This window comes from Salvelinus alpinus, chromosome 30 (genome assembly GCF_045679555.1).
Source record: "Salvelinus alpinus chromosome 30, SLU_Salpinus.1, whole genome shotgun sequence".
In the NCBI taxonomy this organism is placed as follows: domain Eukaryota; kingdom Metazoa; phylum Chordata; class Actinopteri; order Salmoniformes; family Salmonidae; genus Salvelinus; species Salvelinus alpinus.
Window position 1 is genome coordinate 30868251 of NC_092115.1, and position 12363 is coordinate 30880613.

The 12363-nt window shown below is 42.9% G+C and overlaps 1 protein-coding gene across 3 annotated transcripts in view; it reads left to right on the forward strand.

Moving 5' to 3' along the window:
- Positions 1 to 5060: 5060 nt before the first annotated feature.
- The window catches only part of LOC139559550 (tensin-3-like), a 73516-nt gene continuing 66213 nt past the window's right edge, over positions 5061 to 12363 (forward strand). For all 3 annotated transcript variants that reach the window (XM_071375640.1, XM_071375642.1, XM_071375641.1), the window contains exon 1: positions 5061 to 5466. The gene's annotated coding sequence lies outside the window, so the exon portion shown is untranslated. The remainder of the gene's footprint in view (positions 5467 to 12363) is intronic.

The following is a 12363-nucleotide window of genomic DNA, read 5'->3' on the forward strand; positions in this document are numbered from 1 at the left end:
AGACCTACATTGGGGACTCCCTAGCTACAGGATTTATCCATCCCTCTTCCTCTCCCGCTGGCGCAGGTTTCTTCTTCGTGGAGAAAAAGGACAAGACCCTGCGTCCGTGCATTGACTAACGGGGACTCAATGACGTTACTGTGAAGAACCGTTATCCGCTACCACTCATTTCCTCGAGCAGCTCTAGGGGCCCACTGTTTTCTCCAAGCTGGATCTACGACACGCCTACCACCTGGTGCGGTTACGAGAGGGGGACGAGTGGATGACCGCCTTCAACACGGCCAGCAGCCACTACGAATAGCCCTTTGGTCTCACCAACGCCCCTGCCGTGTTCCAGGCTCTGGTGAATGATGTTCTCCGTGACATGGTGAACCGGTTTGTCTTCGTCTACATTGATGACATCCTCATCTTCTCCCGCTCCCCCACAAGAACACATGCACCACGTCCAACAGGTTCTTCAGCGCCTTCTGGTGAACCAGTTGTTTGTTAAGGTGGAAAAGTGCGAGTTCCATCGCTCCATCATTCCCTTTCTGGGCTACATCATCTCTGCTGGGAGTGTCCAGATGGATCCCGAGAAGGTGAGAGCGGTGGTGGATTGGCCTCAGCCTACATCCAGGGAGCAGCTGCAATGCTTCCTGGGGTTCGCCAACCTTTATTGACGCTTTATCCAGGGTTACAGCACCCTGGCCTCACCCCTTTCTGTAGAAATAGTAAGTCAACTCAGGTGTCTGGTTACAGCTAACGTTAACGTAAGACAACAAGCTAGGATTCTTACGAGCTGAATGTCTCTCTGGTTGATAACGTTGGCTAAGTAAGTCAATGCAATATATAGCTAGGTACGTCAAAAAAATTGCTAAATAACTGGCTAGCTAGCTAATGTTTCAACCCTTAATGCTAGCTAATGTTCAGTTCGTTAACGTTCGCTGACATGCTAGCAGGAAGAAGTGAGGCTAACTAGTAAGCCTACAGCCTACATGTCCATGTTACGTCAAGCTAACATAGCAGGCATAGAATAAATGCCTGAAACTACCTGAACCACATTCTGGTCATGACAAGAGAAAAAAAACTGTCAGGGGTCCCCTTCTGCACTATTCAACCACTTCAGTAAATGTGAAGGAGGAGTTAAAATGGAGGGCCGCCTTGTTAATATTCCGGATGTAAACTTCAGACAGCAAGCTAGCAAATGTGCCTTAGCTAACTGCTATATGTTTCACTGTAAACAGCGAGGCTCACGTCCAAAAGCAGAGGTCGTTCACAGGGTCTCTTCCTTTTCCCCTGAAAACCAGCTTTTTGCCGATGGCTCTGAGGGTGGTGTTATGTTGACCGATACGTCACCACCATCTTTGCCGAAGATCACAAGGATGTGTAGCTAGCTAGCCAGCTAACTAGCTAGCTAGCTTACTAATGGTACAGTGTCCGCTACATATATCTAGTCAAGGTAGCTACAACATTACACAACAGATAAAAGGGAAATACACCCAGGGTCCTCATTGCTCTTTGCTGATTGCTCTTATTGTGGGCTGTTATCTGTGGAAAGTCTGTCTCACGCCGACATACTGTACGTAAAGAACATACATAGCACTGTACACAGTTGTCAGTTTATATTCTATCACAGTAAAATGGGTGCCACAATTACACTGTTGTCCCTGTTATCACAGCTTCTGTGAACCCCCCCTGATAAATAATTTTAAACTACATTTTAAGTGAAAGATTTAGTTTATGTCTGAAGCCGAAAAAGACAAGAAATTCCAAAGTTAATTTGACCTAGGTTTTTCAGTATACGCAGCTTCACAACTTGTTATTGCATAGGTCAAATTATCTTTTGAATTTCCTGTCTTTTCTGCTTCAAACAAAGCTAAATATTTCACTTAAAATGTTTTTTTTTTTAATTATAAAACAAATACAAATAAATATTGCTTGAGGGCGCCAGACACTTAAGTTAGCAAAATAAATATGAAGGCTTTTAGGTTAGCCAGCACTGGTTTCATGTTATTAAGACTGCTATAGATACAAAGCATATGCCAGCTGTCCAATTTCATATCAAATCCATAATAATCATTTCACTTTCCTTAAAAAAAATTGCAGGTTTAAAGCTTGAAAAAGACAGAAAGGCCAGCACACGGAATATGCTCCCAATTTACCACCTTTATTGACAATGTTTCGATTCAACACACATTTTGTCAGGTCAAGAAGACCGAGTGATCCAATTCCCATATATACAGTGCCTTAAAGTATTCATACCCCTTGACTTATTCTACATTTTGTTGTGCTACAGCCTTTTGAATATTTTTTATTGTACACAGGCTTCCTTTTTTCACTCTGTCATTTAGGTTAGTATTGTGGAGTAACTACAATGGTGTTGTTCCGTCCTCAATGTTCTCCAATCACAGCCATTAATCTCAGGCCATGCAATTTATTATGTGACATGTTGCTGCTCCTGTAAGCCCGTTGGTGTCTGAGAACGAGGGCGAGGCTAAAGCTCCAGCCACATTGTCCCGTTTTGATCCACTCTCCCCACTGTCAACCGGTGATGCCAGGAGGGATGTCCGTTCAATACAGTTCCAACTGGAGGCGGAAGAGAGCCCAAACGAGAGAATCTCCAGTTGGAGATGTGTAAACTTGAGGCAGAAAGAGAACAGCGGCAGTTGGAGTTCAAAATGCGCCAGATGGATCTGGAGGCAGAGACAGCGAGGCTAGCCTCCGTTCCTGCTGTGCCTGCTAGTGAGGCGTCCTCACCAGCTGTAGCTTCCAACACTTTTGACATTAGTAGGCAGATTGCCTTGGTACCTTTGTTCAGAGAGTCAGAGGTTGACTCAAATTTTTGTGTTTTTGAACGTATAGCCGTAGCATTGAAATGACCTGAAGAGGTATGGTGCCTATTGCTTCAGTGTAAATTAACTGGTAAAGCCCAAGAGGTTTTGTCAGCGCTACCTCTTGAAGACAGTTTAAATTATGAAGTGGTCAAAGCTACTGTTCTTCGCCGCCTATGAGCTTGTGCCTGAGGCATACCGACTGAGATTTAGGTCTCATAGAAAGTCTTCTAGTAAGACTTATGTGGAATTTGCTATAGACAAGGGAAATCTGTTTGATAAATGGCATGCTGCTAGCAAGGTAACTGATTTCAACTCTCTCCGGGAGTTAATCTTGTTGGAAGAGTTAAAAAATTGCTTACCCGAACGCATTGTAGTTTACCTAAATGGACAGAAAGTATCCTCCCTGTCAGAAGCGTCTGTGTTGACGCAGAAGAGCGTATTTTCGGCTCATACTGAATTGCCACTGAATTGCCTACTTTTAGTCCTAGTCGGCCAGCAGTAGTATATCAAGCACGCCAGAAAAATGAGCGTCCCTGTTTCTATTGTCATAAGGTGGGACATATGATAAATGATTGCTTCCTGCTAAAACGCAAACAAGGGATGCCTCTTCGTGGCACGCCGCCAACAGGTGTTGGGCTAATTTGTACGGTTGTGAGGTCTGAAACGAAACAGGTGCCTCAGGGTAAATGTAGTTTGAAAGTCACAGTCCACGACCGCAGTTAAGAACCATTCATTTTCGAAGGGTTTGTGTCCCTAACGAATGATGAAGCATCTCAGCGTCCGGTTAAATTCCTTAGAGATACTGGTGCTGCGCAGTCGTTTATATTGTCTGATGTGTTGCCCTTATCTGACAATACCTACTGTGGTTCCAGTGTGTTAGTTCAGGGATTGAAATGGGTTTTGTCCCAGTGCCATTGCACTTTGTGAGTGTACACTCTGAGTTAATCAATATTCAGAGTGGGGGTACGTCCTATGTTGCCAGTAAAAGGTGTGACCTTTATAATGGGTAACGATATTGCCGGAGGAAAGGTAGTACCCGTATTAGAAGTATTGGATAAAAGTGACCACTCTCTCTCTAATGAGCTGGCACAGAGTTATCCACACGTGTTCCCCACTTGTGCTGTCACTCGTGCTCAGGCACGACAAGTGGGTGACGTGATAGATTTGTCGAACACTGTTCTGTTCAAAGAGTTTGATCAAGAGGATGGGTTGTGTGCTACCTCTGGGAAGCTGATCACCTCTGACAAACAGCCCAGGGAAGAATCGAAGGATATTGAACGTATTGCTGATGCAATACAGTTACCAGTCACTCGTGAGCAGCTGATTGCTAACCAAAAGGTTGACCACAGGCTTGCTAAATGTTTATTTAGTGTTGTCTCATTGGAAGAGGTAAAGAAGAAGAACGTGGCTTACTTCATTGATGGTAATCTCCTCATGCGTAAATGGACATCCCATGTTGACGAGGGCGGAGATTGGAATGTCTTAAAGTAATGATGGACTGCCATTTCTCTTTGCTTATTTGAGCTGTTCTTACTATATTATGGACTTGGTGAAATGGACTTTTACCAAATAGGGCTATCTTCTGTTTACCCCCCTACCTTGTCACAACACAACTGATTGGCTCAAACGCATTAAGAAGGAAAGAAATTCCACAAATTAACTTTTAAGAAGCTACACCTGTTAATTGAAATGTATTCCAGGTGACTATCTTATGAAGCTGATTGAGAGAATGCCAAGAGTGTGCAAACCTGTCATGAAGGCAAGGGTGGCTATTTGAAGAATCTTAAATATAAAATGTGTTTTGATTGTTGAGCATTTGATTCCATATGTGTTATTTCACAGTTTTGATGTCTTCAATATATTTTACAATGTAGAAACTAGTAAAAATAAAGAAAAACCCTTGAATGAGTAGGTAGTATGTTTTTTGTTGTTGTTGATTAAAAGAAATACTTTTAGACTTTTACTCAAGTAGTATTTTACTGGGTGACTTTCACTTTTACTTCAGTCATTTTCTATTAAGGTATCTTTACTTTGACTAAAGTATGACTATTTAGTACTTTTTCCGTACGTGTGTGTGTGTGTGTGTGTGTGTGTGTGTGTGTGTGTGTGTGTGTGTGTGTGTGTGTGTGTGTGTGTGTGTGTGTGTGTGTGTGTGTGTGTGGAAAGGGAGGGGGGAGGGAAAGTGGAGGAGGGAGGGATCAGGGAGGGAGGCAGCAACACAGTGGGAGGACTATCCCATGCCAGAACTTGTGGCGGCTGCAGCGGCTAGCAGCCTCGACTGACTGGAGGAAGTGTGTTGAGGGTTGATGGGAGCAGAGCAGCAGTTCAGGCACAGAGCAGAGCTTCCATTTTAACACGGCCAGCAGCAGCCAACAGCCAGTAGTAGGAGCCAGCAGCAACAGCCTGGGAGGGAGCAGCAGTGGGGGCAGCAGAGCCGGAACAAAGTGAGCTCACAGAAGAAGTGCCTCTAATCACCGCATTCCAGCAGAGGAGAGCCAGTCAACTTCCTCTAAGCCTGTGTGACGGGCTGAGAGCTATTTTACTCGTCTTCACCTGGACTGGACTTTACCCACCTCTCCCTAGCAGTGTCTGACTGACGAAGGATTTTAAAGAAAGAAGGAAAATAAAAGTAACTTTCTTTGGATTTAAAACGGTAAGGTTTGGTGTTATGAAGTTGTTTGTAGTGCTATACTTGCAGGGGAGCTGGTTTTAGTGTTGTGCTAGTACATCAAAGTAGTTCTGGAGTAGTTTCATGGAGTCTGGGGAAGTTTTAACCTGTGGTTAAGGCACATTTCGTAGAGGGGAATTGATTCAAAATACCAGGCGGAATTCAGAACAGAGAGAGAAGTGGGTCATTACCGGTGTCATTCAAACTACAAGCAGTGTGGTTGTGATTTGTTTGAATTCGACAGTGAGTGTAGTTCATTAAGAACCATGATCTCCTCATCAAGCTTTGGCTGCAGCTTTTCACACAGTGAGAGAATTGCGCAACTGTAAATGTCCTATTTGTTGAGCCGTCTTTTGCATTGGTTAGGGTCTCCATGCTTTTTGGGGCTTTGCTGTGCTGGAGACCTTTATAATGTGAAACATAAGGGTCCATTCCAGAGGTAGCATAGTCCTCACATAGCTCTATGAGTCTTGCATTTAAAAACACCTTTTTTTTACCTCTTTTGTTGAATGGCTGGTCTGCTGGGGAAAGAAAAATATGGTGAGAGACAGAGAGAGAGAGTGAAAGAGAGAAAAAAACAAGTTAAACTCTTCAAGCCACAGCTGCTATGTGGTATTCGAGGCCTCAGGCCCATTGTTGATGACATGTACAAGAGTCCCTCTTACCTCACATAGGCTACACCCTCCCTCCTTACCGGTGTCTAGATCCCTCCCCTTTATCACCTTAAATGCTGGATCCAGACACACACACCTGCATTTACACCTTCGTATCTATAAAACAATCAGAAGAAAAGCTCTAATGCATCATGGACACACATTAGAACACACACATCAAGATGTTTTTCAACTATCAGGTGTGAAATGTGAAACGAGTGTAGAAAGAAGTTAGAAAACACATGAGTTCTCTTATCTTCTCTGTCTCTCTCTCTCCTTTGATAAAAAGGCGGCAATTACAAAAACGCATCAGTAGGACCACGTGGTTTGGACAGGTGGGTTGGCAAATGGCTGGTGTGTGTGTACAGCAAGCTGAGCAGAACAGGGCATTCTGTTCTTCACATGGCACAGACTGACTGTAGGTCTGAGGGCTGCTGGGGCAGTATAGTGTGTCACAGAAATGAAAGTTATCTCTTTTGTAGCCACACAGCACACATATGTAAGCCATTAGCTAGAGTGAAGAGAAGGAAAGAGAGAAAGTAAGTGAAAGAGAGGGATAGAGAGAGAGAGAAGGAGGAGAGATAAAGTGGGAGTGTAATTCATTTTGGAACACATTCCTCTATGACCTTGGGAACGAAGGCGGTAATTAGGTGGTGCTTTAGGAGCCTGGTGGGTGCTGCTGTCACACACAGATTCACCCAGATGCAGGGAAGCAGCTCGCTTTTATTTCCCTTCAAAAAATCCTGTGAAGTTGAGAGACAACTACAGTATATGTGTAATTCCAGAGTCACAGAAGAAACCGTCTAAAAATATCCCCTCTTCTCCAGTTCCCCCTCCCACAGCTTTTTCCCCAACAGATTCTACAGAATTATTTATTTAGCTTCTTCTGTGTTTTTTTAATATCTTTTTTATTTATTGTTATGTTAGTTAACCCCTCCCTCTTCGGAGGACAAATATCTTCTTTTTTTTTTGTTGCTTTTTTGCTACATATACATACATTTTACCTATACATTTTACATACTCTTTTAACATATACATTTTACATACATGGTACTTTTATATATAACAATAATACATTACCAAACAAAATCTTTAATCCCAACCCTCAGCCACTCGCAGCCCACCCCACCTATCACCATAGACCGTCCTTGTTTGGTTTCCATGTGCCATATATTTTTCAATTGTGCTGTGATTATTTACAACATTTTTAAATCTTTCTAATCGTATATTATCCACAGATTGTGAGCTAAAGAAGAAAACCTTTCCTACGAGTATTATTATATTATTTATTGACTGGCTATGGCATTCCTAAACCTGTGACCAGAAACAAGCTACATATTTATACCAGAATAAATTATCTATTGATTCTGTCTCTTCGCAACAAAATCTACGAACTTGAGATTGTTGTATGCCCCATATATATATAGCATTCTGTTGGTGGCAAGAATTGTATATAATAATTTATATTGAAAAACTCTAATTGTTGAGTCAAGTGTTGTTTTTTGTATCAGTTCATAAACCATGTGTCATGGAATTGGTACATCGAAAATCTCTTCCCATTTACTTTGCAACCTGTATGGCGTAGCTGTCAACATTTCTGTCCTCAGATGAAACTGGTATATTTTTCTATTCATGCCAGTTCCTTTCAGACAATTTGTCTTTAATCTTTAATATATGGCAGGCAAACAAGTTCCCTACCTTCTCCCTTTTCCACGTGCCTCCTCCATTTTTGTGCTAATGCTGTAATCAGTTGGTTGTAAATTTGGATTGAGCAGATATTCCCATATATTTTCGATAGCTGCATATGTGACATAACTGCTCCGTTTCTATTCATAATATGATTAGTAAATATAATTTTTAAAAGTTTTTTCCATAAAGAATGTTTTTTTATTGATCAATATATTTGAGTTTAACCATAACATTCGTTGTAATATTTGTTCTATCTTTTCTTCTCTGGCTCTTCTGTGTTGAATGAGGGTCAAAGCCACAGTGCAGCTTTTTTTTGCAACAGATTCCTCGGTTTTGTTTATTTCGGTTCTTCGTTGTTGAATGGGCATCAAAGCCACAGTGTAAACCTATCGAGCGAGACAGGAAACGGGCAGAACAAACTGTGGCCTATTCTCTTCTCCCCAAAGCTACTTCATCCACCCAGCCTGTCATGTCATGGTGGGAGATGTTATCCCTTCTACTGTTTGAAGCATGCTGCTTCTATATATGCCAAGTTGTCTGAGTGACTGATGGGATTCAGGGCGGGTTATTAGATGGCGTCCAGATTGAATGCTAAATACCTTCAGGAGCCCACAGTCTCTGCAAACTAGCCGTAGGAAGGATAATTGATATACTGCACCACAAGCAAAGAACATGCAGTGCTGAGTTGAAAAGCTGAACTTCATCCATTCACAACTATAGCTCAACCCCCCACAAACACACTGATTCCCAGAGAGACAGTAGGCTCTGTGTGGCTGTTTTATACATTTGTCCACAGCATGGCCAAGTCCTCCCATGCTGAGCTGTACTGAGCCATATCCCCCCTGCAGAAATATCACATTAGTTTCCCTATTTCTTTTTTAAATAGAAGTATGGCATGTTTGACTCATTTATAACATACTAACCTTAGGCCATGGTGGAAAGGCTGACTTTGTACTTTATTGACTATAGATTTGGGTTTTGTCAATGTTTGGTTAAGAGAGAACTGGGAGGTTTCTTTTTTGGAGTGTTGCTTACATTGACTGCGCTCCGTTTCACCGCTGGAACATATTTTTGGTTTAATGTGACCATGGTGAATTCTAACTAACGCCAACATGGACGACACTGCCACAAACTACCCTTACAAAAAATATTGCAGTATAACTGCAAATATTGTATCCAAAATAACACCGTTTTTTTACTGCAGTAATTTTGCAGTGTAACTGCAGTTCAAGTGCAGTACACTGCAGTTATTCTGCAATTACTGCATCCAAAATATCACAGTCGACTGCAGCTACTGCACTTTTACTGCAGTTTCAAAACGGCAATATTTTTTTGTAAGGGTGTCAATCATGAACCAAGACCAGCCAATAAGAACAGTTCTAAGTTTGATGTTTTGAGTCAAGGAAAGGGGGGAGGTTGTTGGCCATCAGGTCGCCAGGGGCGGACTGGGACAAGAATTTAGCCCTGGCATTTTATCCACACCAGCCCACATCGCAGCGTGCCGCAAACTCACACACACCCAATACACCCTACACAGGCAGTAGCACTGACACATAACATTGGCAGTACAGTACACCATTTCTGAACCATTTCTGTACCAGTGACTGGTGAGTCATGGTTCTCCTCATTCTTTTAAAAGGCTGATATTTAAAACTAAAACAAAGAATAAAAACACCCCTGGAGATACAACTCACCACTATAACTGTCCCTCTGTCTGGAGATACAACTCACCACTATAACTGTTCCTCTGTCTGGAGATACAACTCACCACTAGAACTGTTCCTCTGTCTGGAGATACAACTCACCACTATAACTGTTCCTCTGTCTGGAGATACAACTCACCACTATAACTGTTCCTCTGTCTGGAGATACAACTCACCACTATAACTGTTCCACTGTCTGGAGATACAACTCACCACTAGAACTGTTCCTCTGGAGATATAACTCACCACTAGAACTGTTCCTCTGGAGATACAACTCACAACTATAACTGTCCCTCTGTCTGGAGATACAACTCACCACTAGAACTGTTCCTCTGGAGATACAACTCACAACTAGAACTGTTCCTCTGGAGATACAACTCACCACTATAACTGTTCCTCTGTCTGGAGATACAACTCACCACTAGAACTGTTCCTCTGGAGATACAACTCACCACTATAACTGTTCCTCTGTCTGGAGATACAACTCACCACTAGAACTGTTCCTCTGGAGATATAACTCACCACTAGAACTGTTCCTCTGTCTGGAGATACAACTCACCACTAGAACTGTTCATCTGCTCTAGCCATTATGTTTCCCTCCCTGTTGTGCTGTCTATCTGTCTTAGCATCTTCTCTGCTGTCACTCTGTGCTTCTTCTTTTTCTCTGTCTGTCTGTCTGTCTGTCTGTCTGTCTGTCTGTCTGTCTGTCTGTCTGTCTGTCTGCCTGTCTGTCTGTCTGTCTGCCTGTCTGCCTGTCTGCCTGTCTGCCTGTCTGCCTGTCTGCCTGTCTGCCTGCCTGCCTGCCTGCCTGCCTGCCTGCCTGCCTGCCTGCCTGCCTGCCTGCCTGCCTGCCTGTCATTATAAAAGCCAAGCTAATGACGTAGGCTATATTGCATATGTGTTCCCCTGCATCAACAGCTAACCTAAGAGCTATTAATTCTACATAGCTCCAGATGAACATTTTCCCCAGGTGTCACTGGTGTCACTTACACCAGCCCATGATTTTCCTCTAACATGTCCAAGCAGGAATGCATGATTCAATATATTTTGATGTGCAACCTAATCCAGTGATTATCAGGAATTGTGGGTTGACAATAAGACTATACAGTAGTTGCTATATTTTACTGTCAAAATAGAACTCCAGAATTTCCAGATTGTTTCTGTTCAATAGAGATGAATTACATACAGTTCATCTTTACGCACACTAATTTGGGGTTCAACACCTGAGGAAGTGGAAACTTAAAGCAGATCGCTAACTCTAAATATAATACCTACTGCTAGCAGCCATGTATTCATCCAACAGTAAATGTAATGTCCTAGAAAAACTTTACAGTTGTAGGCTACTACCCATGAGACCTATAGGCCTATTTCCTCACAATGGCAGGTGTGCATCGAATATCCTCTCTTCGACAGGGACAAGAGGACAAAGCTTCCAAAGCTGTGTTTTTCCCGCAATTGCATTTTGAAATGTTATATGATCACAATGCATTTTTCTCTCTCGAGTGCATGGGGGAGAAGAGAGTAGCTCACTCATCACAGTGGCAGGCTCCAGTGAGGGCACAAGCACAGGGACAGGGCTGACACCTTCATATAGGAATCATGATCATACTGCACATTACTATTTGACCAAATCATGGTTTTAACCGTCTAATGGAATGCTTTGAAGTGAGGTGACAATGTAGAGTGTGCTCACAAAAATGTGTGTGTCAATTTCGACCAACCCACCCAACAAAAAAATGGTCCAGCCCATCTGGCATTTGCCAGAATTGGCAGATAGTCAATCCGCCCCTGCATGTAGCCAATATAACCTAATAAATGAATGTTGGGCGACCCCGGTGCAGTCAAATGATTCAGTAGAATGGGGCCTATTTGATGCCAACTACTTTCCCAGTGATCTTTGAATCATGTACTTTGTTCACTACATTTCTTCCCAGTATCAAACCCTCCCCTATCTATTGACAGATCTACTGGTCCATTGAAATCTGCCTCAATGCATGACATGGACTATTATGGCAGTTATTGTAATGGTTTCTGGCCAGACAGTGCTGTTGAAATGGTGCTTGCTTGGTAAGTCAGGATATATGACATTTTGCTGCAAAGAAACCACTACTAAAGGACACCAATAATAAGAAGAGACTTGCTTGGACCCCACCCCACCCCCCAAGTAATTTTTGAACAGTCCCTTAGATTACTTTATTATTTGTGACTGTCCAGAATGCTGGGTTTTTGGCAAATGTTGTCACCACAATGTGATCAAAAATGTAAACAACCATTATATCAATGTTCACATGTTTGGACCATGCTTCAATTCTCAGAGGCTGACCAACATTGATTACTAGTGGGTGGATTTCATCCCCAGCTTGTCAACAGTGCTCAGTGTTTCTTCTGTTAACTCCCCTGCAGTTTATGATGGGAGATTCCATGCTGTGTCAGCTACAACCAGGTGAGGGGTGTGGTTCCCAGGAGAGATCAGGGCTGTGTGTCAATACTCTGAGTTGGCACCTCTCTTTACCTCAATCCTCTCCTTCAGGATGGCTGAAAGAAATGAAGCCATTGGAGACTATTGAGATGCAGTCCCAGGTCTCAGTGCTGAGTGCTCTATGCTCATCTCAGTCCTGTTGACAGCGCCCACGCACCACAGCCCAGCCCAGCTTTTACCCATACCTCCAGGGGCTGTGTCAGCCAGGGAATCCAGAGTAACACCTAAATCCCTAGCATCCTAACCGAGCAGACTTGTTTCAGCTTGTTCTCTATGGAGTCTGCTGGCAACCTACTTTTTCAAACAACACATAGCTTAGCTCTACTACCCTTTTTCTTCTGCAGTTGCTCAACTGTCT